Raw genomic sequence first — 23,723 nt, forward strand, 5'->3', positions numbered from 1 at the left:
CCGCCTAGCCCACTCCACCCCGACCCGATCCGGCCCGGCCGAGGACCCGAGAGGGAGAGCCGGCCAGTCTCCCAGGACCCCCGCGCCGCCGCGGGGACCGAGTCAGGTCGGAGCGAGAAAGCCAGCCTGGAGTTGAGTTGAGGAGCGCTGGGCAGTGCTGGGGCGGGGCGAGGGAGGCCCCCTGGGAACACCCGCTGTGTTGGCCCCCTCCACCGCTGCCCTGCCCTCCCCTGCCCTCCCCTGCCCCTGGGCTGAAGGGTGGAAGCCGGCGCAGGCTCTTGAGGCGTTCCGGGGCAGCCTCCGCCGTCTACGGCCATACCACCCTGAACGCGCCCGATCTCGTCTGATCTCGGAAGCTAAGCAGGGTCGGGCCTGGTTAGTACTTGGATGGGAGACCGCCTGGGAATACCGGGTGCTGTAGGCTTTTGCGCCCCCTTCCCACACGCACTTTTCTTGCGTGGCCCGGAAACAGTGTCCGTGACCGCCTCAGGCCGTGACCCCCGGGCCCGCGGGGGTAGGGCGCAGGGGCAGCCCTGGGCTCCCGGTGTCCCTTCAGGCCTGCGGCTGGCCTCCCGCCTTCCGGCGCCCAGCGCCCAGCGCCTGCAGTGAGCCACACTGGCCTGGCTCTCTCCAGGGACGCTAGGACACTCCAGGCGACCCGGCGGAGCCGAGCCTGGTCCAGGCCTCGACCAGTCCTGTGCACCCTGACCGACCCCCACCCCCCCCACCACTCACACTCCCGGATGGGGGGTGGGGAGGCGCACACCTGCTTTTCCCCAGAACACAGGGCCCACCCGCAGGGGCCGCTCCCCACCCGTTCTTGCCACACCAGCAGAGCGTGGCCACCCAGGTCCTGGGAGTGAGAGAGTCCATCCAGCGTCTCTCCCTAGGTCCGTCCCTTGGCAACTCTGCCTCCCTTCCCAACGCCTTCCTCCTGAGGGTCCCAGCCCTGAGTCTGTCTCTTCACCCATCTCTCTCTCTTTCTCTCTCTCTCTCTCTATCTCTGTCTCTCTCTCTCTCTCTCTCTCTCTCTCACACACACACACACACACACACTCTGGAAGCAGATGTCTTTCTGTCTATCTCTCTGCTCATCCATCTCTCCTTCACCTTTGTGACTCTACTGGCCTGTGAGGAGGCCTCCTGTCTCCATCTCCCACTCAGTGTGTCTCTTTCCTTGGCCCTTCTGTCTGTCACCCTGTCTCTCTCGCTCTCTCTCTCTCTCTCTCTTTCTCTCTCTCTCACAAACACACACACACAGACACACACTCACTCCTCTCTTCCCCCCTCCCACCCCAGCCACCTCACTCTGGGCTGCAAGTCACCCAGTCCATGGCAGCCTCGAGACTGGGCGGTCACAGGTTCTCTCATCTCCCATCTAACTTCCCGTGGATGTAAGAGTGGATTCCCACATCCCCCTTGAAGTGAGTGCACGTCTTCAGGGTGTGTGCAGGGCAGAGGCTGAGAGAAGGCCCAGGAGGCCACAGGGTCTTAGGAGGCTGCGCTGGGAGCCAAGCAAGAGAGCAGATGTCAAAGGAGGGCAGGTGCTCCGAGAAGAGGAGGAAGCAGCCTTCGGAGCAGGCAAGTGGTTCGGGGCCAGGAGGTTGCCGGGGAGGACCACGTGCCGAGGGGAGCTGAAGGCCAAGGCCGGGCGGTGGGGACAGGGAGGCAGAGGCCCCTTTGTTCGCGGCGAACCCTCCACCTGGAGACGCCTGGCCGCGAGGCAGGGCCTGAAGGCCCGGTGGGCGCGCGACCCCCCGCAACCGCTGCTCCCCCCCGCCCCCCGCAAGGCTTGCGGGTGAGGGGGCTTCCGGTCTGGTGAGGCCGTCGACTGGGCTCTGACGGGGTTTGACTCGGAACGCTACTTTCACAGGCGGTCCTTTCCGGGAGCACAGCCCATGGACAAATGGACGGAGGGGTCTGTGCCCTTCCTCAGGGCGGTGCTGTACAGGTCCTGGTCCTTGAGGTGTACAAACAAGGCGCAGAGCCCTCCGACCTTGGCACTCAGTCCGAAGGGAGTCACTCGGGGGTGGGGTAGAGTGTGGTGGGGTGGGGGTGAGGTAGGGTAGGGTGGGGGTGGCGGTGGGGGTGCGGGGCGGCCAAGCGCTGCTGTGCAGAGTGGACAAAGCAGAGTGGATGGGGAACTCAGGGCGAGGCCCGCGCCCCAGCGGCGCACTTCTGAGCCTGGCCCTGTGACTGACTGACTGACTGACTGACTGGGAACCAGCGGGCCACAGCCGGCTCGCCACCCGCTGCCCGGTTGTCTGTGGGTCCCTGCGTGTGTTCCTCCTCGGGCCCTCCCTGAGGTTGGCTCCCCGCACAGGTGTTGTGTGTGGCCGGCCGCTCGCCATTGCCCAGTCCCACTGCATTTCCAGCTGGGGCGCTGGGCCTCTGTCAGGGTCTCTGGGGTGTCCGGTGGGGGGCGCGGGGGGCCGGGGTGTCTGCTCCCGTCTTCGCCCCTGGCTCTCTGGGCGCCCGGCTCGGCTCTGCTCGGCTAGGCTAGGCTAGGGTAGCGCGGGCGGCGGCAGCTGGGGATTCTCTGGGGATTCTCGGCCAGGCGAAGGGCTGGGTGGGGTGGCGGTGCGGGTGCCGGGTGCCCGGGGGTCGGGGGTCGTGGGGCTCGGCGAGGAGGGGCAGAGGCCAGGCCAGGCCGGGGCGGGGCTCCCGGTAGGTGGAGCCAGGTGCCCAGGGGCAGAGGTGGAGGCGGGACTCAGCCCCTGTCAGCCCCGCCTAGCCCACTCCACCCCGACCCGATCCGGCCCCGCCAAGGACCCGAGAGGGAGAGCCGGCCAGTCTCCCAGGACCCCCGCGCCGCCGCGGGGACCGAGTCAGGTCGGAGCGAGAAAGCCAGCCTGGAGTTGAGTTGAGGAGCGCTGGGCAGTGCTGGGGCGGGGCGAGGGAGGCCCCCTGGGAACACCCGCTGTGTTGGCCCCCTCCACCGCTGCCTGCCCCTGGGCTGAAGGGTGGAAGCCGGTGCAGGCTCTTGAGGCGTTCCGGGGCAGCCTCTGCCGTCTACGGCCATACCACCCTGAACGCGCCCGATCTCCTCTGATCTCGGAAGCTAAGCAGGGTCGGGCCTGGTTAGTACTTGGATGGGAGACCGCCTGGGAATACCGGGTGCTGTAGGCTTTTGCGCCCCCTTCCCACACGCACTTTTCTTGCGTGGCCCGGAAACAGTGTCCGTGACCGCCTCAGGCCGTGACCCCCGGGCCCGCGGGGGTAGGGCGCAGGGGCAGCCCTGGGCTCCCGGTGTCCCTTCAGGCCTGCGGCTGGCCTCCCGCCTTCCGGCGCCCAGCGCCCAGCGCCTGCAGTGAGCCACACTGGCCTGGCTCTCTCCAGGGACGCTAGGACACTCCAGGCGACCCGGCGGAGCCGAGCCTGGTCCACGCCTCGACCAGTCCTGTGCACCCTGACCGACCCCCACCCCCCCCCACCACTCACACTCCCGGATGGGGGGTGGGGAGGCGCACACCTGCTTTTCCCCAGAACACAGGGCCCACCCGCAGGGGCCGCTCCCCACCCGTTCTTGCCACACCAGCAGAGCGTGGCCACCCAGGTCCTGGGAGTGAGAGAGTCCATCCAGCGTCTCTCCCTAGGTCCGTCCCTTGGCAACTCTGCCTCCCTTCCCAACGCCTTCCTCCTGAGGGTCCCAGCCCTGAGTCTGTCTCTTCACCCATCTCTCTCTCTTTCTCTCTCTCTCTCTCTATCTCTGTCTCTCTCTCTCTCTCTCTCTCTCTCTCTCTCACACACACACACACACACACACACACTCTGGAAGCAGATGTCTTTCTGTCTATCTCTCTGCTCATCCATCTCTCCTTCACCTTTGTGACTCTACTGGCCTGTGAGGAGGCCTCCTGTCTCCATCTCCCACTCAGTGTGTCTCTTTCCTTGGCCCTTCTGTCTGTCACCCTGTCTCTCTCGCGCTCTCTCTCTCTCTCTCTCTCTCTCTCTCTCTCTCTCTCTCACAAACACACACACACAGACACACACTCACTCCTCTCTTCCCCCCTCCCACCCCAGCCACCTCACTCTGGGCTGCAAGTCACCCAGTCCATGGCAGCCTCGAGACTGGGCGGTCACAGGTTCTCTCATCTCCCATCTAACTTCCCGTGGATGTAAGAGTGGATTCCCACATCCCCCTTGAAGTGAGTGCACGTCTTCAGGGTGTGTGCAGGGCAGAGGCTGAGAGAAGGCCCAGGAGGCCACAGGGTCTTAGGAGGCTGCGCTGGGAGCCAAGCAAGAGAGCAGATGTCAAAGGAGGGCAGGTGCTCCGAGAAGAGGAGGAAGCAGCCTTCGGAGCAGGCAAGTGGTTCGGGGCCAGGAGGTTGCCGGGGAGGACCACGTGCCGAGGGGAGCTGAAGGCCAAGGCCGGGCGGTGGGGACAGGGAGGCAGAGGCCCCTTTGTTCGCGGCGAACCCTCCACCTGGAGACGCCTGGCCGCGAGGCAGGGCCTGAAGGCCCGGTGGGCGCGCGACCCCCCGCAACCGCTGCTCCCCCCCGCCCCCCGCAAGGCTTGCGGGTGAGGGGGCTTCCGGTCTGGTGAGGCCGTCGACTGGGCTCTGACGGGGTTTGACTCGGAACGCTACTTTCACAGGCGGTCCTTTCCGGGAGCACAGCCCATGGACAAATGGACGGAGGGGTCTGTGCCCTTCCTCAGGGCGGTGCTGTACAGGTCCTGGTCCTTGAGGTGTACAAACAAGGCGCAGAGCCCTCCGACCTTGGCACTCAGTCCGAAGGGAGTCACTCGGGGGTGGGGTAGAGTGTGGTGGGGTGGGGGTGAGGTAGGGTAGGGTGGGGGTGGCGGTGGGGGTGCGGGGCGGCCAAGCGCTGCTGTGCAGAGTGGACAAAGCAGAGTGGATGGGGAACTCAGGGCGAGGCCCGCGCCCCAGCGGCGCACTTCTGAGCCTGGCCCTGTGACTGACTGACTGACTGACTGACTGGGAACCAGCGGGCCACAGCCGGCTCGCCACCCGCTGCCCGGTTGTCTGTGGGTCCCTGCGTGTGTTCCTCCTCGGGCCCTCCCTGAGGTTGGCTCCCCGCACAGGTGTTGTGTGTGGCCGGCCGCTCGCCATTGCCCAGTCCCACTGCATTTCCAGCTGGGGCGCTGGGCCTCTGTCAGGGTCTCTGGGGTGTCCGGTGGGGGGCGCGGGGGGCCGGGGTGTCTGCTCCCGTCTTCGCCCCTGGCTCTCTGGGCGCCCGGCTCGGCTCTGCTCGGCTAGGCTAGGCTAGGGTAGCGCGGGCGGCGGCAGCTGGGGATTCTCTGGGGATTCTCGGCCAGGCGAAGGGCTGGGTGGGGTGGCGGTGCGGGTGCCGGGTGCCCGGGGGTCGGGGGTCTTGGGGCTCGGCGAGGAGGGGCAGAGGCCAGGCCAGGCCGGGGCGGGGCTCCCGGTAGGTGGAGCCAGGTGCCCAGGGGCAGAGGTGGAGGCGGGACTCAGCCCCTGTCAGCCCCGCCTAGCCCACTCCACCCCGACCCGATCCGGCCCGGCCGAGGACCCGAGAGGGAGAGCCGGCCAGTCTCCCAGGACCCCCGCGACGCCGCGGGGACCGAGTCAGGTCGGAGCGAGAAAGCCAGCCTGGAGTTGAGTTGAGGAGCGCTGGGCAGTGCTGGGGCGGGGCGAGGGAGGCCCCCTGGGAACACCCGCTGTGTTGGCCCCCTCCACCGCTGCCCTGCCCTCCCCTGCCCTCCCCTGCCCCTGGGCTGAAGGGTGGAAGCCGGCGCAGGCTCTTGAGGCGTTCCGGGGCAGCCTCCGCCGTCTACGGCCATACCACCCTGAACGCGCCCGATCTCGTCTGATCTCGGAAGCTAAGCAGGGTCGGGCCTGGTTAGTACTTGGATGGGAGACCGCCTGGGAATACCGGGTGCTGTAGGCTTTTGCGCCCCCTTCCCACACGCACTTTTCTTGCGTGGCCCGGAAACAGTGTCCGTGACCGCCTCAGGCCGTGACCCCCGGGCCCGCGCGGGTAGGGCGCAGGGGCAGCCCTGGGCTCCCGGTGTCCCTTCAGGCCTGCGGCTGGCCTCCCGCCTTCCGGCGCCCAGCGCCCAGCGCCTGCAGTGAGCCACACTGGCCTGGCTCTCTCCAGGGACGCTAGGACACTCCAGGCGACCCGGCGGAGCCGAGCCTGGTCCAGGCCTCGACCAGTCCTGTGCACCCTGACCGACCCCCACCCCCCCCACCACTCACACTCCCGGATGGGGGGTGGGGAGGCGCACACCTGCTTTTCCCCAGAACACAGGGCCCACCCGCAGGGGCCGCTCCCCACCCGTTCTTGCCACACCAGCAGAGCGTGGCCACCCAGGTCCTGGGAGTGAGAGAGTCCATCCAGCGTCTCTCCCTAGGTCCGTCCCTTGGCAACTCTGCCTCCCTTCCCAACGCCTTCCTCCTGAGGGTCCCAGCCCTGAGTCTGTCTCTTCACCCATCTCTCTCTCTTTCTCTCTCTCTCTCTCTATCTCTGTCTCTCTCTCTCTCTCTCTCTCTCTCTCACACACACACACACACACACACTCTGGAAGCAGATGTCTTTCTGTCTATCTCTCTGCTCATCCATCTCTCCTTCACCTTTGTGACTCTACTGGCCTGTGAGGAGGCCTCCTGTCTCCATCTCCCACTCAGTGTGTCTCTTTCCTTGGCCCTTCTGTCTGTCACCCTGTCTCTCTCGCTCTCTCTCTCTCTCTCTCTTTCTCTCTCTCTCACAAACACACACACACAGACACACACTCACTCCTCTCTTCCCCCCTCCCACCCCAGCCACCTCACTCTGGGCTGCAAGTCACCCAGTCCATGGCAGCCTCGAGACTGGGCGGTCACAGGTTCTCTCATCTCCCATCTAACTTCCCGTGGATGTAAGAGTGGATTCCCACATCCCCCTTGAAGTGAGTGCACGTCTTCAGGGTGTGTGCAGGGCAGAGGCTGAGAGAAGGCCCAGGAGGCCACAGGGTCTTAGGAGGCTGCGCTGGGAGCCAAGCAAGAGAGCAGATGTCAAAGGAGGGCAGGTGCTCCGAGAAGAGGAGGAAGCAGCCTTCGGAGCAGGCAAGTGGTTCGGGGCCAGGAGGTTGCCGGGGAGGACCACGTGCCGAGGGGAGCTGAAGGCCAAGGCCGGGCGGTGGGGACAGGGAGGCAGAGGCCCCTTTGTTCGCGGCGAACCCTCCACCTGGAGACGCCTGGCCGCGAGGCAGGGCCTGAAGGCCCGGTGGGCGCGCGACCCCCCGCAACCGCTGCTCCCCCCCGCCCCCCGCAAGGCTTGCGGGTGAGGGGGCTTCCGGTCTGGTGAGGCCGTCGACTGGGCTCTGACGGGGTTTGACTCGGAACGCTACTTTCACAGGCGGTCCTTTCCGGGAGCACAGCCCATGGACAAATGGACGGAGGGGTCTGTGCCCTTCCTCAGGGCGGTGCTGTACAGGTCCTGGTCCTTGAGGTGTACAAACAAGGCGCAGAGCCCTCCGACCTTGGCACTCAGTCCGAAGGGAGTCACTCGGGGGTGGGGTAGAGTGTGGTGGGGTGGGGGTGAGGTAGGGTAGGGTGGGGGTGGCGGTGGGGGTGCGGGGCGGCCAAGCGCTGCTGTGCAGAGTGGACAAAGCAGAGTGGATGGGGAACTCAGGGCGAGGCCCGCGCCCCAGCGGCGCACTTCTGAGCCTGGCCCTGTGACTGACTGACTGACTGACTGACTGGGAACCAGCGGGCCACAGCCGGCTCGCCACCCGCTGCCCGGTTGTCTGTGGGTCCCTGCGTGTGTTCCTCCTCGGGCCCTCCCTGAGGTTGGCTCCCCGCACAGGTGTTGTGTGTGGCCGGCCGCTCGCCATTGCCCAGTCCCACTGCATTTCCAGCTGGGGCGCTGGGCCTCTGTCAGGGTCTCTGGGGTGTCCGGTGGGGGGCGCGGGGGCCGGGGTGTCTGCTCCCGTCTTCGCCCCTGGCTCTCTGGGCGCCCGGCTCGGCTCTGCTCGGCTAGGCTAGGCTAGGGTAGCGCGGGCGGCGGCAGCTGGGGATTCTCTGGGGATTCTCGGCCAGGCGAAGGGCTGGGTGGGGTGGCGGTGCGGGTGCCGGGTGCCCGGGGGTCGGGGGTCGTGGGGCTCGGCGAGGAGGGGCAGAGGCCAGGCCAGGCCGGGGCGGGGCTCCCGGTAGGTGGAGCCAGGTGCCCAGGGGCAGAGGTGGAGGCGGGACTCAGCCCCTGTCCGCCCCGCCTAGCCCACTCCACCCCGACCCGATCCGGCCCCGCCAAGGACCCGAGAGGGAGAGCCAGCCAGTCTCCCAGGACCCCCGCGCCGCCGCGGGGACCGAGTCAGGTCGGAGCGAGAAAGCCAGCCTGGAGTTGAGTTGAGGAGCGCTGGGCAGTGCTGGGGCGGGGCGAGGGAGGCCCCCTGGGAACACCCGCTGTGTTGGCCCCCTCCACCGCTGCCTGCCCCTGGGCTGAAGGGTGGAAGCCGGTGCAGGCTCTTGAGGCGTTCCGGGGCAGCCTCTGCTGTCTACGGCCATACCACCCTGAACGCGCCCGATCTCGTCTGATCTCGGAAGCTAAGCAGGGTCGGGCCTGGTTAGTACTTGGATGGGAGACCGCCTGGGAATACCGGGTGCTGTAGGCTTTTGCGCCCCCTTCCCACACGCACTTTTCTTGCGTGGCCCGGAAACAGTGTCCGTGACCGCCTCAGGCCGTGACCCCCGGGCCCGCGGGGGTAGGGCGCAGGGGCAGCCCTGGGCTCCCGGTGTCCCTTCAGGCCTGCGGCTGGCCTCCCGCCTTCCGGCGCCCAGCGCCCAGCGCCTGCAGTGAGCCACACTGGCCTGGCTCTCTCCAGGGACGCTAGGACACTCCAGGCGACCCGGCGGAGCCGAGCCTGGTCCAGGCCTCGACCAGTCCTGTGCACCCTGACCGACCCCCACCCCCCCCCACCACTCACACTCCCGGATGGGGGGTGGGGAGGCGCACACCTGCTTTTCCCCAGAACACAGGGCCCACCCGCAGGGGCCGCTCCCCACCCGTTCTTGCCACACCAGCAGAGCGTGGCCACCCAGGTCCTGGGAGTGAGAGAGTCCATCCAGCGTCTCTCCCTAGGTCCGTCCCTTGGCAACTCTGCCTCCCTTCCCAACGCCTTCCTCCTGAGGGTCCCAGCCCTGAGTCTGTCTCTTCACCCATCTCTCTCTCTTTCTCTCTCTCTCTCTCTATCTCTGTCTCTCTCTCTCTCTCTCTCTCTCTCTCTCTCTCACACACACACACACACACACACACTCTGGAAGCAGATGTCTTTCTGTCTATCTCTCTGCTCATCCATCTCTCCTTCACCTTTGTGACTCTACTGGCCTGTGAGGAGGCCTCCTGTCTCCATCTCCCACTCAGTGTGTCTCTTTCCTTGGCCCTTCTGTCTGTCACCCTGTCTCTCTCGCTCTCTCTCTCTCTCTCTCTCTCTCTCTCTCACAAACACACACACACAGACACACACTCACTCCTCTCTTCCCCCCTCCCACCCCAGCCACCTCACTCTGGGCTGCAAGTCACCCAGTCCATGGCAGCCTCGAGACTGGGCGGTCACAGGTTCTCTCATCTCCCATCTAACTTCCCGTGGATGTAAGAGTGGATTCCCACATCCCCCTTGAAGTGAGTGCACGTCTTCAGGGTGTGTGCAGGGCAGAGGCTGAGAGAAGGCCCAGGAGGCCACAGGGTCTTAGGAGGCTGCGCTGGGAGCCAAGCAAGAGAGCAGATGTCAAAGGAGGGCAGGTGCTCCGAGAAGAGGAGGAAGCAGCCTTCGGAGCAGGCAAGTGGTTCGGGGCCAGGAGGTTGCCGGGGAGGACCACGTGCCGAGGGGAGCTGAAGGCCAAGGCCGGGCGGTGGGGACAGGGAGGCAGAGGCCCCTTTGTTCGCGGCGAACCCTCCACCTGGAGACGCCTGGCCGCGAGGCAGGGCCTGAAGGCCCGGTGGGCGCGCGACCCCCCGCAACCGCTGCTCCCCCCCGCCCCCCGCAAGGCTTGCGGGTGAGGGGGCTTCCGGTCTGGTGAGGCCGTCGACTGGGCTCTGACGGGGTTTGACTCGGAACGCTACTTTCACAGGCGGTCCTTTCCGGGAGCACAGCCCATGGACAAATGGACGGAGGGGTCTGTGCCCTTCCTCAGGGCGGTGCTGTACAGGTCCTGGTCCTTGAGGTGTACAAACAAGGCGCAGAGCCCTCCGACCTTGGCACTCAGTCCGAAGGGAGTCACTCGGGGGTGGGGTAGAGTGTGGTGGGGTGGGGGTGAGGTAGGGTAGGGTGGGGGTGGCGGTGGGGGTGCGGGGCGGCCAAGCGCTGCTGTGCAGAGTGGACAAAGCAGAGTGGATGGGGAACTCAGGGCGAGGCCCGCGCCCCAGCGGCGCACTTCTGAGCCTGGCCCTGTGACTGACTGACTGACTGACTGACTGGGAACCAGCGGGCCACAGCCGGCTCGCCACCCGCTGCCCGGTTGTCTGTGGGTCCCTGCGTGTGTTCCTCCTCGGGCCCTCCCTGAGGTTGGCTCCCCGCACAGGTGTTGTGTGTGGCCGGCCGCTCGCCATTGCCCAGTCCCACTGCATTTCCAGCTGGGGCGCTGGGCCTCTGTCAGGGTCTCTGGGGTGTCCGGTGGGGGGCGCGGGGGGCCGGGGTGTCTGCTCCCGTCTTCGCCCCTGGCTCTCTGGGCGCCCGGCTCGGCTCTGCTCGGCTAGGCTAGGCTAGGGTAGCGCGGGCGGCGGCAGCTGGGGATTCTCTGGGGATTCTCGGCCAGGCGAAGGGCTGGGTGGGGTGGCGGTGCGGGTGCCGGGTGCCCGGGGGTCGGGGGTCGTGGGGCTCGGCGAGGAGGGGCAGAGGCCAGGCCAGGCCGGGGCGGGGCTCCCGGTAGGTGGAGCCAGGTGCCCAGGGGCAGAGGTGGAGGCGGGACTCAGCCCCTGTCAGCCCCGCCTAGCCCACTCCACCCCGACCCGATCCGGCCCCGCCAAGGACCCGAGAGGGAGAGCCGGCCAGTCTCCCAGGACCCCCGCGCCGCCGCGGGGACCGAGTCAGGTCGGAGCGAGAAAGCCAGCCTGGAGTTGAGTTGAGGAGCGCTGGGCAGTGCTGGGGCGGGGCGAGGGAGGCCCCCTGGGAACACCCGCTGTGTTGGCCCCCTCCACCGCTGCCTGCCCCTGGGCTGAAGGGTGGAAGCCGGTGCAGGCTCTTGAGGCGTTCCGGGGCAGCCTCTGCCGTCTACGGCCATACCACCCTGAACGCGCCCGATCTCGTCTGATCTCGGAAGCTAAGCAGGGTCGGGCCTGGTTAGTACTTGGATGGGAGACCGCCTGGGAATACCGGGTGCTGTAGGCTTTTGCGCCCCCTTCCCACACGCACTTTTCTTGCGTGGCCCGGAAACAGTGTCCGTGACCGCCTCAGGCCGTGACCCCCGGGCCCGCGGGGGTAGGGCGCAGGGGCAGCCCTGGGCTCCCGGTGTCCCTTCAGGCCTGCGGCTGGCCTCCCGCCTTCCGGCGCCCAGCGCCCAGCGCCTGCAGTGAGCCACACTGGCCTGGCTCTCTCCAGGGACGCTAGGACACTCCAGGCGACCCGGCGGAGCCGAGCCTGGTCCAGGCCTCGACCAGTCCTGTGCACCCTGACCGACCCCCACCCCCCCCCACCACTCACACTCCCGGATGGGGGGTGGGGAGGCGCACACCTGCTTTTCCCCAGAACACAGGGCCCACCCGCAGGGGCCGCTCCCCACCCGTTCTTGCCACACCAGCAGAGCGTGGCCACCCAGGTCCTGGGAGTGAGAGAGTCCATCCAGCGTCTCTCCCTAGGTCCGTCCCTTGGCAACTCTGCCTCCCTTCCCAACGCCTTCCTCCTGAGGGTCCCAGCCCTGAGTCTGTCTCTTCACCCATCTCTCTCTCTTTCTCTCTCTCTCTCTCTATCTCTGTCTCTCTCTCTCTCTCTCTCTCTCTCTCTCTCTCACACACACACACACACACACACACACTCTGGAAGCAGATGTCTTTCTGTCTATCTCTCTGCTCATCCATCTCTCCTTCACCTTTGTGACTCTACTGGCCTGTGAGGAGGCCTCCTGTCTCCATCTCCCACTCAGTGTGTCTCTTTCCTTGGCCCTTCTGTCTGTCACCCTGTCTCTCTCGCGCTCTCTCTCTCTCTCTCTCTCTCTCTCTCTCTCTCTCACAAACACACACACACAGACACACACTCACTCCTCTCTTCCCCCCTCCCACCCCAGCCACCTCACTCTGGGCTGCAAGTCACCCAGTCCATGGCAGCCTCGAGACTGGGCGGTCACAGGTTCTCTCATCTCCCATCTAACTTCCCGTGGATGTAAGAGTGGATTCCCACATCCCCCTTGAAGTGAGTGCACGTCTTCAGGGTGTGTGCAGGGCAGAGGCTGAGAGAAGGCCCAGGAGGCCACAGGGTCTTAGGAGGCTGCGCTGGGAGCCAAGCAAGAGAGCAGATGTCAAAGGAGGGCAGGTGCTCCGAGAAGAGGAGGAAGCAGCCTTCGGAGCAGGCAAGTGGTTCGGGGCCAGGAGGTTGCCGGGGAGGACCACGTGCCGAGGGGAGCTGAAGGCCAAGGCCGGGCGGTGGGGACAGGGAGGCAGAGGCCCCTTTGTTCGCGGCGAACCCTCCACCTGGAGACGCCTGGCCGCGAGGCAGGGCCTGAAGGCCCGGTGGGCGCGCGACCCCCCGCAACCGCTGCTCCCCCCCGCCCCCCGCAAGGCTTGCGGGTGAGGGGGCTTCCGGTCTGGTGAGGCCGTCGACTGGGCTCTGACGGGGTTTGACTCGGAACGCTACTTTCACAGGCGGTCCTTTCCGGGAGCACAGCCCATGGACAAATGGACGGAGGGGTCTGTGCCCTTCCTCAGGGCGGTGCTGTACAGGTCCTGGTCCTTGAGGTGTACAAACAAGGCGCAGAGCCCTCCGACCTTGGCACTCAGTCCGAAGGGAGTCACTCGGGGGTGGGGTAGAGTGTGGTGGGGTGGGGGTGAGGTAGGGTAGGGTGGGGGTGGCGGTGGGGGTGCGGGGCGGCCAAGCGCTGCTGTGCAGAGTGGACAAAGCAGAGTGGATGGGGAACTCAGGGCGAGGCCCGCGCCCCAGCGGCGCACTTCTGAGCCTGGCCCTGTGACTGACTGACTGACTGACTGACTGGGAACCAGCGGGCCACAGCCGGCTCGCCACCCGCTGCCCGGTTGTCTGTGGGTCCCTGCGTGTGTTCCTCCTCGGGCCCTCCCTGAGGTTGGCTCCCCGCACAGGTGTTGTGTGTGGCCGGCCGCTCGCCATTGCCCAGTCCCACTGCATTTCCAGCTGGGGCGCTGGGCCTCTGTCAGGGTCTCTGGGGTGTCCGGTGGGGGGCGCGGGGGGCCGGGGTGTCTGCTCCCGTCTTCGCCCCTGGCTCTCTGGGCGCCCGGCTCGGCTCTGCTCGGCTAGGCTAGGCTAGGGTAGCGCGGGCGGCGGCAGCTGGGGATTCTCTGGGGATTCTCGGCCAGGCGAAGGGCTGGGTGGGGTGGCGGTGCGGGTGCCGGGTGCCCGGGGGTCGGGGGTCTTGGGGCTCGGCGAGGAGGGGCAGAGGCCAGGCCAGGCCGGGGCGGGGCTCCCGGTAGGTGGAGCCAGGTGCCCAGGGGCAGAGGTGGAGGCGGGACTCAGCCCCTGTCAGCCCCGCCTAGCCCACTCCACCCCGACCCGATCCGGCCCGGCCGAGGACCCGAGAGGGAGAGCCGGCCAGTCTCCCAGGACCCCCGCGCCGCCGCGGGGACCGAGTCAGGTCGGAGCGAGAAAGCCAGCCTGGAGTTGAGTTGAGGAGCGCTGGGCAGTGCTGGGGCGGGGCGAGGGAGGCCCCCTGGGAACACCCGCTGTGTTGGCCCCCTCCACCGCTGCCCTGCCCTCCCCTGCCCTCCCCTGCCCCTGGGCTGAAGGGTGGAAGCCGGCGCAGGCTCTTGAGGCGTTCCGGGGCAGCCTCCGCCGTCTACGGCCATACCACCCTGAACGCGCCCGATCTCGTCTGATCTCGGAAGCTAAGCAGGATCGGGCCTGGTTAGTACTTGGATGGGAGACCGCCTGGGAATACCGGGTGCTGTAGGCTTTTGCGCCCCCTTCCCACACGCACTTTTCTTGCGTGGCCCGGAAACAGTGTCCGTGACCGCCTCAGGCCGTGACCCCCGGGCCCGCGGGGGTAGGGCGCAGGGGCAGCCCTGGGCTCCCGGTGTCCCTTCAGGCCTGCGGCTGGCCTCCCGCCTCCCGCCTCCCGCCTCGCCTCCGGCGCCCAGCGCCCAGCGCCTGCAGTGAGCCTCACTGGCCTGGCTCTCTCCAGGGACGCTAGGACACTCCAGGCGACCCGGCGGAGCCGAGCCTGGTCCAGGCCTCGACCAGTCCTGTGCACCCTGACCGACCCCCACCCCCCCCACCACTCACACTCCCGGATGGGGGGTGGGGAGGCGCACACCTGCTTTTCCCCAGAACACAGGGCCCACCCGCAGGGGCCGCTCCCCACCCGTTCTTGCCACACCAGCAGAGCGTGGCCACCCAGGTCCTGGGAGTGAGAGAGTCCATCCAGCGTCTCTCCCTAGGTCCGTCCCTTGGCAACTCTGCCTCCCTTCCCAACGCCTTCCTCCTGAGGGTCCCAGCCCTGAGTCTGTCTCTTCACCCATCTCTCTCTCTTTCTCTCTCTCTCTCTCTATCTCTGTCTCTCTCTCTCTCTCTCTCTCTCTCTCACACACACACACACACACACACTCTGGAAGCAGATGTCTTTCTGTCTATCTCTCTGCTCATCCATCTCTCCTTCACCTTTGTGACTCTACTGGCCTGTGAGGAGGCCTCCTGTCTCCATCTCCCACTCAGTGTGTCTCTTTCCTTGGCCCTTCTGTCTGTCACCCTGTCTCTCTCGCTCTCTCTCTCTCTCTCTCTTTCTCTCTCTCTCACAAACACACACACACAGACACACACTCACTCCTCTCTTCCCCCCTCCCACCCCAGCCACCTCACTCTGGGCTGCAAGTCACCCAGTCCATGGCAGCCTCGAGACTGGGCGGTCACAGGTTCTCTCATCTCCCATCTAACTTCCCGTGGATGTAAGAGTGGATTCCCACATCCCCCTTGAAGTGAGTGCACGTCTTCAGGGTGTGTGCAGGGCAGAGGCTGAGAGAAGGCCCAGGAGGCCACAGGGTCTTAGGAGGCTGCGCTGGGAGCCAAGCAAGAGAGCAGATGTCAAAGGAGGGCAGGTGCTCCGAGAAGAGGAGGAAGCAGCCTTCGGAGCAGGCAAGTGGTTCGGGGCCAGGAGGTTGCCGGGGAGGACCACGTGCCGAGGGGAGCTGAAGGCCAAGGCCGGGCGGTGGGGACAGGGAGGCAGAGGCCCCTTTGTTCGCGGCGAACCCTCCACCTGGAGACGCCTGGCCGCGAGGCAGGGCCTGAAGGCCCGGTGGGCGCGCGACCCCCCGCAACCGCTGCTCCCCCCCGCCCCCCGCAAGGCTTGCGGGTGAGGGGGCTTCCGGTCTGGTGAGGCCGTCGACTGGGCTCTGACGGGGTTTGACTCGGAACGCTACTTTCACAGGCGGTCCTTTCCGGGAGCACAGCCCATGGACAAATGGACGGAGGGGTCTGTGCCCTTCCTCAGGGCGGTGCTGTACAGGTCCTGGTCCTTGAGGTGTACAAACAAGGCGCAGAGCCCTCCGACCTTGGCACTCAGTCCGAAGGGAGTCACTCGGGGGTGGGGTAGAGTGTGGTGGGGTGGGGGTGAGGTAGGGTAGGGTGGGGGTGGCGGTGGGGGTGCGGGGCGGCCAAGCGCTGCTGTGCAGAGTGGACAAAGCAGAGTGGATGGGGAACTCAGGGCGAGGCCCGCGCCCCAGCGGCGCACTTCTGAGCCTGGCCCTGTGACTGACTGACTGACTGACTGACTGGGAACCAGCGGGCCACAGCCGGCTCGCCACCCGCTGCCCGGTTGTCTGTGGGTCCCTGCGTGTGTTCCTCCTCGGGCCCTCCCTGAGGTTGGCTCCCCGCACAGGTGTTGTGTGTGGCCGGCCGCTCGCCATTGCCCAGTCCCACTGCATTTCCAGCTGGGGCGCTGGGCCTCTGTCAGGGTCTCTGGGGTGTCCGGTGGGGGGCGCGGGGGGCCGGGGTGTCTGCTCCCGTCTTCGCCCCTGGCTCTCTGGGCGCCCGGCTCGGCTCTGCTCGGCTAGGCTAGGCTAGGGTAGCGCGGGCGGCGGCAGCTGGGGATTCTCTGGGGATTCTCGGCCAGGCGAAGGGCTGGGTGGGGTGGCGGTGCGGGTGCCGGGTGCCCGGGGGTCGGGGGTCGTGGGGCTCGGCGAGGAGGGGCAGAGGCCAGGCCAGGCCGGGGCGGGGCTCCCGGTAGGTGGAGCCAGGTGCCCAGGGGCAGAGGTGGAGGCGGGACTCAGCCCCTGTCAGCCCCGCCTAGCCCACTCCACCCCGACCCGATCCGGCCCCGCCAAGGACCCGAGAGGGAGAGCCGGCCAGTCTCCCAGGACCCCCGCGCCGCCGCGGGGACCGAGTCAGGTCGGAGCGAGAAAGCCAGCCTGGAGTTGAGTTGAGGAGCGCTGGGCAGTGCTGGGGCGGGGCGAGGGAGGCCCCCTGGGAACACCCGCTGTGTTGGCCCCCTCCACCGCTGCCTGCCCCTGGGCTGAAGGGTGGAAGCCGGTGCAGGCTCTTGAGGCGTTCCGGGGCAGCCTCTGCCGTCTACGGCCATACCACCCTGAACGCGCCCGATCTCGTCTGATCTCGGAAGCTAAGCAGGGTCGGGCCTGGTTAGTACTTGGATGGGAGACCGCCTGGGAATACCGGGTGCTGTAGGCTTTTGCGCCCCCTTCCCACACGCACTTTTCTTGCGTGGCCCGGAAACAGTGTCCGTGACCGCCTCAGGCCGTGACCCCCGGGCCCGCGGGGGTAGGGCGCAGGGGCAGCCCTGGGCTCCCGGTGTCCCTTCAGGCCTGCGGCTGGCCTCCCGCCTTCCGGCGCCCAGCGCCCAGCGCCTGCAGTGAGCCACACTGGCCTGGCTCTCTCCAGGGACGCTAGGACACTCCAGGCGACCCGGCGGAGCCGAGCCTGGTCCAGGCCTCGACCAGTCCTGTGCACCCTGACCGACCCCCACCCCCCCCCACCACTCACACTCCCGGATGGGGGGTGGGGAGGCGCACACCTGCTTTTCCCCAGAACACAGGGCCCACCCGCAGGGGCCGCTCCCCACCCGTTCTTGCCACACCAGCAGAGCGTGGCCACCCAGGTCCTGGGAGTGAGAGAGTCCATCCAGCGTCTCTCCCTAGGTCCGTCCCTTGGCAACTCTGCCTCCCTTCCCAACGCCTTCCTCCTGAGGGTCCCAGCCCTGAGTCTGTCTCTTCACCCATCTCTCTCTCTTTCTCTCTCTCTCTCTCTATCTCTGTCTCTCTCTCTCTCTCTCTCTCTCTCTCTCTCACACACACACACACACACACACACACTCTGGAAGCAGATGTCTTTCTGTCTATCTCTCTGCTCATCCATCTCTCCTTCACCTTTGTGACTCTACTGGCCTGTGAGGAGGCCTCCTGTCTCCATCTCCCACTCAGTGTGTCTCTTTCCTTGGCCCTTCTGTCTGTCACCCTGTCTCTCTCGCGCTCTCTCTCTCTCTCTCTCTCTCTCTCTCTCTCTCTCACAAACACACACACACAGACACACACTCACTCCTCTCTTCCCCCCTCCCACCCCAGCCACCTCACTCTGGGCTGCAAGTCACCCAGTCCATGGCAGCCTCGAGACTGGGCGGTCACAGGTTCTCTCATCTCCCATCTAACTTCCCGTGGATGTAAGAGTGGATTCCCACATCCCCCTTGAAGTGAGTGCACGTCTTCAGGGTGTGTGCAGGGCAGAGGCTGAGAGAAGGCCCAGGAGGCCACAGGGTCTTAGGAGGCTGCGCTGGGAGCCAAGCAAGAGAGCAGATGTCAAAGGAGGGCAGGTGCTCCGAGAAGAGGAGGAAGCAGCCTTCGGAGCAGGCAAGTGGTTCGGGGCCAGGAGGTTGCCGGGGAGGACCACGTGCCGAGGGGAGCTGAAGGCCAAGGCCGGGCGGTGGGGACAGGGAGGCAGAGGCCCCTTTGTTCGCGGCGAACCCTCCACCTGGAGACGCCTGGCCGCGAGGCAGGGCCTGAAGGCCCGGTGGGCGCGCGACCCCCCGCAACCGCTGCTCCCCCCCGCCCCCCGCAAGGCTTGCGGGTGAGGGGGCTTCCGGTCTGGTGAGGCCGTCGACTGGGCTCTGACGGGGTTTGACTCGGAACGCTACTTTCACAGGCGGTCCTTTCCGGGAGCACAGCCCATGGACAAATGGACGGAGGGGTCTGTGCCCTTCCTCAGGGCGGTGCTGTACAGGTCCTGGTCCTTGAGGTGTACAAACAAGGCGCAGAGCCCTCCGACCTTGGCACTCAGTCCGAAGGGAGTCACTCGGGGGTGGGGTAGAGTGTGGTGGGGTGGGGGTGAGGTAGGGTAGGGTGGGGGTGGCGGTGGGGGTGCGGGGCGGCCAAGCGCTGCTGTGCAGAGTGGACAAAGCAGAGTGGATGGGGAACTCAGGGCGAGGCCCGCGCCCCAGCGGCGCACTTCTGAGCCTGGCCCTGTGACTGACTGACTGACTGACTGACTGGGAACCAGCGGGCCACAGCCGGCTCGCCACCCGCTGCCCGGTTGTCTGTGGGTCCCTGCGTGTGTTCCTCCTCGGGCCCTCCCTGAGGTTGGCTCCCCGCACAGGTGTTGTGTGTGGCCGGCCGCTCGCCATTGCCCAGTCCCACTGCATTTCCAGCTGGGGCGCTGGGCCTCTGTCAGGGTCTCTGGGGTGTCCGGTGGGGGGCGCGGGGGGCCGGGGTGTCTGCTCCCGTCTTCGCCCCTGGCTCTCTGGGCGCCCGGCTCGGCTCTGCTCGGCTAGGCTAGGCTAGGGTAGCGCGGGCGGCGGCAGCTGGGGATTCTCTGGGGATTCTCGGCCAGGCGAAGGGCTGGGTGGGGTGGCGGTGCGGGTGCCGGGTGCCCGGGGGTCGGGGGTCTTGGGGCTCGGCGAGGAGGGGCAGAGGCCAGGCCAGGCCGGGGCGGGGCTCCCGGTAGGTGGAGCCAGGTGCCCAGGGGCAGAGGTGGAGGCGGGACTCAGCCCCTGTCAGCCCCGCCTAGCCCACTCCACCCCGACCCGATCCGGCCCGGCCGAGGACCCGAGAGGGAGAGCCGGCCAGTCTCCCAGGACCCCCGCGCCGCCGCGGGGACCGAGTCAGGTCGGAGCGAGAAAGCCAGCCTGGAGTTGAGTTGAGGAGCGCTGGGCAGTGCTGGGGCGGGGCGAGGGAGGCCCCCTGGGAACACCCGCTGTGTTGGCCCCCTCCACCGCTGCCCTGCCCTCCCCTGCCCTCCCCTGCCCCTGGGCTGAAGGGTGGAAGCCGGCGCAGGCTCTTGAGGCGTTCCGGGGCAGCCTCCGCCGTCTACGGCCATACCACCCTGAACGCGCCCGATCTCGTCTGATCTCGGAAGCTAAGCAGGGTCGGGCCTGGTTAGTACTTGGATGGGAGACCGCCTGGGAATACCGGGTGCTGTAGGCTTTTGCGCCCCCTTCCCACACGCACTTTTCTTGCGTGGCCCGGAAACAGTGTCCGTGACCGCCTCAGGCCGTGACCCCCGGGCCCGCGGGGGTAGGGCGCAGGGGCAGCCCTGGGCTCCCGGTGTCCCTTCAGGCCTGCGGCTGGCCTCCCGCCTCCCGCCTCCCGCCTCGCCTCCGGCGCCCAGCGCCCAGCGCCTGCAGTGAGCCTCACTGGCCTGGCTCTCTCCAGGGACGCTAGGACACTCCAGGCGACCCGGCGGAGCCGAGCCTGGTCCAGGCCTCGACCAGTCCTGTGCACCCTGACCGACCCCCACCCCCCCCACCACTCACACTCCCGGATGGGGGGTGGGGAGGCGCACACCTGCTTTTCCCCAGAACACAGGGCCCACCCGCAGGGGCCGCTCCCCACCCGTTCTTGCCACACCAGCAGAGCGTGGCCACCCAGGTCCTGGGAGTGAGAGAGTCCATCCAGCGTCTCTCCCTAGGTCCGTCCCTTGGCAACTCTGCCTCCCTTCCCAACGCCTTCCTCCTGAGGGTCCCAGCCCTGAGTCTGTCTCTTCACCCATCTCTCTCTCTTTCTCTCTCTCTCTCTCTATCTCTGTCTCTCTCTCTCTCTCTCTCTCTCTCTCACACACACACACACACACACACTCTGGAAGCAGATGTCTTTCTGTCTATCTCTCTGCTCATCCATCTCTCCTTCACCTTTGTGACTCTACTGGCCTGTGAGGAGGCCTCCTGTCTCCATCTCCCACTCAGTGTGTCTCTTTCCTTGGCCCTTCTGTCTGTCACCCTGTCTCTCTCGCTCTCTCTCTCTCTCTCTCTTTCTCTCTCTCTCACAAACACACACACACAGACACACACTCACTCCTCTCTTCCCCCCTCCCACCCCAGCCACCTCACTCTGGGCTGCAAGTCACCCAGTCCATGGCAGCCTCGAGACTGGGCGGTCACAGGTTCTCTCATCTCCCATCTAACTTCCCGTGGATGTAAGAGTGGATTCCCACATCCCCCTTGAAGTGAGTGCACGTCTTCAGGGTGTGTGCAGGGCAGAGGCTGAGAGAAGGCCCAGGAGGCCACAGGGTCTTAGGAGGCTGCGCTGGGAGCCAAGCAAGAGAGCAGATGTCAAAGGAGGGCAGGTGCTCCGAGAAGAGGAGGAAGCAGCCTTCGGAGCAGGCAAGTGGTTCGGGGCCAGGAGGTTGCCGGGGAGGACCACGTGCCGAGGGGAGCTGAAGGCCAAGGCCGGGCGGTGGGGACAGGGAGGCAGAGGCCCCTTTGTTCGCGGCGAACCCTCCACCTGGAGACGCCTGGCCGCGAGGCAGGGCCTGAAGGCCCGGTGGGCGCGCGACCCCCCGCAACCGCTGCTCCCCCCCGCCCCCCGCAAGGCTTGCGGGTGAGGGGGCTTCCGGTCTGGTGAGGCCGTCGACTGGGCTCTGACGGGGTTTGACTCGGAACGCTACTTTCACAGGCGGTCCTTTCCGGGAGCACAGCCCATGGACAAATGGACGGAGGGGTCTGTGCCCTTCCTCAGGGCGGTGCTGTACAGGTCCTGGTCCTTGAGGTGTACAAACAAGGCGCAGAGCCCTCCGACCTTGGCACTCAGTCCGAAGGGAGTCACTCGGGGGTGGGGTAGAGTGTGGTGGGGTGGGGGTGAGGTAGGGTAGGGTGGGGGTGGCGGTGGGGGTGCGGGGCGGCCAAGCGCTGCTGTGCAGAGTGGACAAAGCAGAGTGGATGGGGAACTCAGGGCGAGGCCCGCGCCCCAGCGGCGCACTTCTGAGCCTGGCCCTGTGACTGACTGACTGACTGACTGACTGGGAACCAGCGGGCCACAGCCGGCTCGCCACCCGCTGCCCGGTTGTCTGTGGGTCCCTGCGTGTGTTCCTCCTCGGGCCCTCCCTGAGGTTGGCTCCCCGCACAGGTGTTGTGTGTGGCCGGCCGCTCGCCATTGCCCAGTCCCACTGCATTTCCAGCTGGGGCGCTGGGCCTCTGTCAGGGTCTCTGGGGTGTCCGGTGGGGGGCGCGGGGGGCCGGGGTGTCTGCTCCCGTCTTCGCCCCTGGCTCTCTGGGCGCCCGGCTCGGCTCTGCTCGGCTAGGCTAGGCTAGGGTAGCGCGGGCGGCGGCAGCTGGGGATTCTCTGGGGATTCTCGGCCAGGCGAAGGGCTGGGTGGGGTGGCGGTGCGGGTGCCGGGTGCCCGGGGGTCGGGGGTCTTGGGGCTCGGCGAGGAGGGGCAGAGGCCAGGCCAGGCCGGGGCGGGGCTCCCGGTAGGTGGAGCCAGGTGCCCAGGGGCAGAGGTGGAGGCGGGACTCAGCCCCTGTCAGCCCCGCCTAGCCCACTCCACCCCGACCCGATCCGGCCCGGCCGAGGACCCGAGAGGGAGAGCCGGCCAGTCTCCCAGGACCCCCGCGCCGCCGCGGGGACCGAGTCAGGTCGGAGCGAGAAAGCCAGCCTGGAGTTGAGTTGAGGAGCGCTGGGCAGTGCTGGGGCGGGGCGAGGGAGGCCCCCTGGGAACACCCGCTGTGTTGGCCCCCTCCACCGCTGCCCTGCCCTCCCCTGCCCTCCCCTGCCCCTGGGCTGAAGGGTGGAAGCCGGCGCAGGCTCTTGAGGCGTTCCGGGGCAGCCTCCGCCGTCTACGGCCATACCACCCTGAACGCGCCCGATCTCGTCTGATCTCGGAAGCTAAGCAGGGTCGGGCCTGGTTAGTACTTGGATGGGAGACCGCCTGGGAATACCGGGTGCTGTAGGCTTTTGCGCCCCCTTCCCACACGCACTTTTCTTGCGTGGCCCGGAAACAGTGTCCGTGACCGCCTCAGGCCGTGACCCCCGGGCCCGCGGGGGTAGGGCGCAGGGGCAGCCCTGGGCTCCTGGTGTCCCTTCAGGCCTGCAGCTGGCCTCCCGCCTCCCGCCTCCCGCCTCGCCTCCGGCGCCCAGCGCCCAGCGCCTGCAGTGAGCCACACTGGCCTGGCTCTCTCCAGGGACGCTAGGACACTCCAGGCGACCCGGCGGAGCCGAGCCTGGTCCAGGCCTCGACCAGTCCTGTGCACCCTGACCGACCCCCACCCCCCCCACCACTCACACTCCCGGATGGGGGGTCGGGAGGCGCACACCTGCTTTTCCCCAGAACACAGGGCCCACCCGCAGGGGCCGCTCCCCACCCGTTCTTGCCACACCAGCAGAGCGTGGCCACCCAGGTCCTGGGAGTGAGAGAGTCCATCCAGCGTCTCTCCCTAGGTCCGTCCCTTGGCAACTCTGCCTCCCTTCCCAACGCCTTCCTCCTGAGGGTCCCAGCCCTGAGTCTGTCTCTTCACCCATCTCTCTCTCTTTCTCTCTCTCTCTCTCTATCTCTGTCTCTCTCTCTCTCTCTCTCTCTCTCTCACACACACACACACACACACACTCTGGAAGCAGATGTCTTTCTGTCTATCTCTCTGCTCATCCATCTCTCCTTCACCTTTGTGACTCTACTGGCCTGTGAGGAGGCCTCCTGTCTCCATCTCCCACTCAGTGTGTCTCTTTCCTTGGCCCTTCTGTCTGTCACCCTGTCTCTCTCGCTCTCTCTCTCTCTCTCTCTTTCTCTCTCTCTCACAAACACACACACACAGACACACACTCACTCCTCTCTTCCCCCCTCCCACCCCAGCCACCTCACTCTGGGCTGCAAGTCACCCAGTCCATGGCAGCCTCGAGACTGGGCGGTCACAGGTTCTCTCATCTCCCATCTAACTTCCCGTGGATGTAAGAGTGGATTCCCACATCCCCCTTGAAGTGAGTGCACGTCTTCAGGGTGTGTGCAGGGCAGAGGCTGAGAGAAGGCCCAGGAGGCCACAGGGTCTTAGGAGGCTGCGCTGGGAGCCAAGCAAGAGAGCAGATGTCAAAGGAGGGCAGGTGCTCCGAGAAGAGGAGGAAGCAGCCTTCGGAGCAGGCAAGTGGTTCGGGGCCAGGAGGTTGCCGGGGAGGACCACGTGCCGAGGGGAGCTGAAGGCCAAGGCCGGGCGGTGGGGACAGGGAGGCAGAGGCCCCTTTGTTCGCGGCGAACCCTCCACCTGGAGACGCCTGGCCGCGAGGCAGGGCCTGAAGGCCCGGTGGGCGCGCGACCCCCCGCAACCGCTGCTCCCCCCCGCCCCCCGCAAGGCTTGCGGGTGAGGGGGCTTCCGGTCTGGTGAGGCCGTCGACTGGGCTCTGACGGGGTTTGACTCGGAACGCTACTTTCACAGGCGGTCCTTTCCGGG

General features: G+C 67.0%; 9 non-coding genes across 9 annotated transcripts; all 9 read left to right on the forward strand.

Annotated features, from left to right (window-relative positions):
• Nucleotides 1–305: 305 nt before the first annotated feature.
• LOC143640757 (5S ribosomal RNA) lies at nt 306–424 on the forward strand. The gene has a single exon (XR_013155117.1). It is a non-coding gene; the product is annotated as a 5S ribosomal RNA (ribosomal RNA).
• A 2,586-nt stretch (nt 425–3,010) lies between these two features.
• LOC143640787 (5S ribosomal RNA) lies at nt 3,011–3,129 on the forward strand. The gene has a single exon (XR_013155147.1). It is a non-coding gene; the product is annotated as a 5S ribosomal RNA (ribosomal RNA).
• A 2,626-nt stretch (nt 3,130–5,755) lies between these two features.
• LOC143640758 (5S ribosomal RNA) lies at nt 5,756–5,874 on the forward strand. The gene has a single exon (XR_013155118.1). It is a non-coding gene; the product is annotated as a 5S ribosomal RNA (ribosomal RNA).
• A 2,585-nt stretch (nt 5,875–8,459) lies between these two features.
• LOC143640759 (5S ribosomal RNA) lies at nt 8,460–8,578 on the forward strand. Its single transcript, XR_013155119.1, has one exon. It is a non-coding gene; the product is annotated as a 5S ribosomal RNA (ribosomal RNA).
• Nucleotides 8,579–11,171: 2,593 nt separating this feature from the next.
• Nucleotides 11,172–11,290, forward strand: LOC143640760 (5S ribosomal RNA). Its single transcript, XR_013155120.1, has one exon. It is a non-coding gene; the product is annotated as a 5S ribosomal RNA (ribosomal RNA).
• Nucleotides 11,291–13,914: 2,624 nt separating this feature from the next.
• On the forward strand, nt 13,915–14,033 carry LOC143640732 (5S ribosomal RNA). Its single transcript, XR_013155092.1, has one exon. It is a non-coding gene; the product is annotated as a 5S ribosomal RNA (ribosomal RNA).
• Nucleotides 14,034–16,637: 2,604 nt separating this feature from the next.
• LOC143640762 (5S ribosomal RNA) lies at nt 16,638–16,756 on the forward strand. The gene has a single exon (XR_013155122.1). It is a non-coding gene; the product is annotated as a 5S ribosomal RNA (ribosomal RNA).
• A 2,622-nt stretch (nt 16,757–19,378) lies between these two features.
• Nucleotides 19,379–19,497, forward strand: LOC143640763 (5S ribosomal RNA). Its single transcript, XR_013155123.1, has one exon. It is a non-coding gene; the product is annotated as a 5S ribosomal RNA (ribosomal RNA).
• Nucleotides 19,498–22,122: 2,625 nt separating this feature from the next.
• LOC143640764 (5S ribosomal RNA) lies at nt 22,123–22,241 on the forward strand. The gene has a single exon (XR_013155124.1). It is a non-coding gene; the product is annotated as a 5S ribosomal RNA (ribosomal RNA).
• Nucleotides 22,242–23,723: the final 1,482 nt, after the last annotated feature.

The sequence above is a fragment of the Callospermophilus lateralis genome, unplaced genomic scaffold (genome assembly GCF_048772815.1).
Source record: "Callospermophilus lateralis isolate mCalLat2 unplaced genomic scaffold, mCalLat2.hap1 Scaffold_6038, whole genome shotgun sequence".
NCBI classification, from domain to species: Eukaryota; Metazoa; Chordata; class Mammalia; order Rodentia; family Sciuridae; genus Callospermophilus; species Callospermophilus lateralis.